Genomic DNA, 1853 nt, shown 5'->3' on the forward strand with positions numbered 1-1853 from the left:
AGCCAATTTTAAAAAATGCTGTTTTTCACGATTGCAGCCCCTCCCCCTCCACCGGAGAACCATTACAGCAGAGATCAACTTCTGAGAGGAGAACGGCTCTGCAAACATATACACTCTTTAGATGAGTAATAATAATATAATAATAATAACAATATGTATTATTATTATTGTAATTATTATTACAATTACTACTATTATTATTACATTTATTTTATTTAGTTAATTTACAATAAAATGTGTTTAAAAGTATCAAGTCAAGCTGGCATGTTTATATTTTCGCCGTGGTCGGAGTCTCCCTCACCTCCGCCTCCAGCCTCCGAGGCCCGGACTCCGCCTCGGCCCGTAGACCCAGTGGCTCCACCTCGGCTCCTAGCTCCCTTGCCTCCACCGTCACCCATCGATCCATCGGCTCCACCGGGCTCCCTCGTCCCTCCGGCTCCGCCTTGGTTTGGCGTCGACCCGCCATCGGCTCTGGACTCCTCTCCTCTGGCTGTGCCTTTTCGCTCTGTCCCACCGGCTCCGTTGGGCTCCTTCCTCCCGCCAGCTCCACCTTGGTCCTCAGTCGCTCCGGCTCCGCCGCGGATCTCTGGATCTCCGCCTCGGTCACCAGAGCCCTCGGCTCCACCCCGGCCCCCCAGCTCCTCGGCATCCCCCTGGCTCGTTGGCTCTCCGTCTCCGCCTCGGGCTACTCCACCACCTGCTCCGCCGCCGTTGGTCGGCCCCCTGGAGTCGGTGGACATTCCTCCTCCATGGCTCCTCCCTCCGTCGGCTCCACCGTGGGCCTGTGGCCTGGGTCCTGCTGAGCTCCTCCTGCTCCGGGTCCCTCTTCTCTCTTCCCTGGCTCCTCCCTCCTTCGTCACCCCCCTGGTCTCGGTTTGCCGGCCTCCTCCCGGATATCCGTCCTCCGCCGGAGCCTCCACCTTTCATGTCTGCCTGCCAGCCTTTGGCCTTCCCCTGTCACCATCCCACATCCACTCCTTTGTCCTCCTTCTAAGTCCCCCTCCGTCCCTCCCTCTGTCTCCACGGCGCGAGGATGCGCCTTCCGGGAGGGGGGCGATCTGTCACACCCCTGTGGACTGTTGATTGTGGTTTCTCCCTCTGTGTCCTTATTTGGTTGTTCCTGTTCTCATTATTAGTTAATCACCCACCTGTGCTCACCTGTCTGCCCCTCGTTATCTGCCCTATATCAGTTCTTGTCTCTTGTATTCTAGTTTGTCAGTTATTGTTGATGTCTACACTACTCTTTGTGCTACGTGTGATTCCCCTGTCTGGATTACCTGTGGTGAATTTATTAAAGGTTATTGTATTCGTCGTCCTGCCTGATCTCTAGCACACCCGCCCGTGACACTCACACAGAGATCGCACTGTCAGAGTTTTTGGGAACATTCATACATAATTTAAATACATAATCACATGAAATCAGATTAAAAAAAACTAAATATTTTAGAAGAGAACGCTGCATCACAGTTGTCTGAACCAATGAGCATTAAGCTGTGTCATCAGTCAGTCGTTTCCCATCATGCTTTTGCTCAGCGCAGTCGGTGGAGAGCAACTGCACTCGACTGCACAATCCCACACAGCCACCTCGCCGTCGCCAGAGTTTTTTGGCACAGGTCAGCGTGACACCAGAGCAAGGCGGACGTAACTAGGACACTTTTCTAACCGGCATGAAAAGCATAGTAGATTTGTCTTCGGTGGTGCGCCTAAAACTGTAAAAACACGGAGTGTCAAAATGCCTGCACAGGTGTGTATTCACATAAATACGGTCGGCACCATGCATTATTTTTCACTCAGTCAGTCTCTTACACACACACATAGAGAGAGAGAGAGAGAGAGAGAACTCTGAAGAGAAT

This window comes from Sinocyclocheilus rhinocerous, unplaced genomic scaffold (genome assembly GCF_001515625.1).
Source record: "Sinocyclocheilus rhinocerous isolate Xijiao unplaced genomic scaffold, SAMN03320098_v1.1 scaffold5904, whole genome shotgun sequence".
NCBI classification, from domain to species: domain Eukaryota; kingdom Metazoa; phylum Chordata; class Actinopteri; order Cypriniformes; family Cyprinidae; genus Sinocyclocheilus; species Sinocyclocheilus rhinocerous.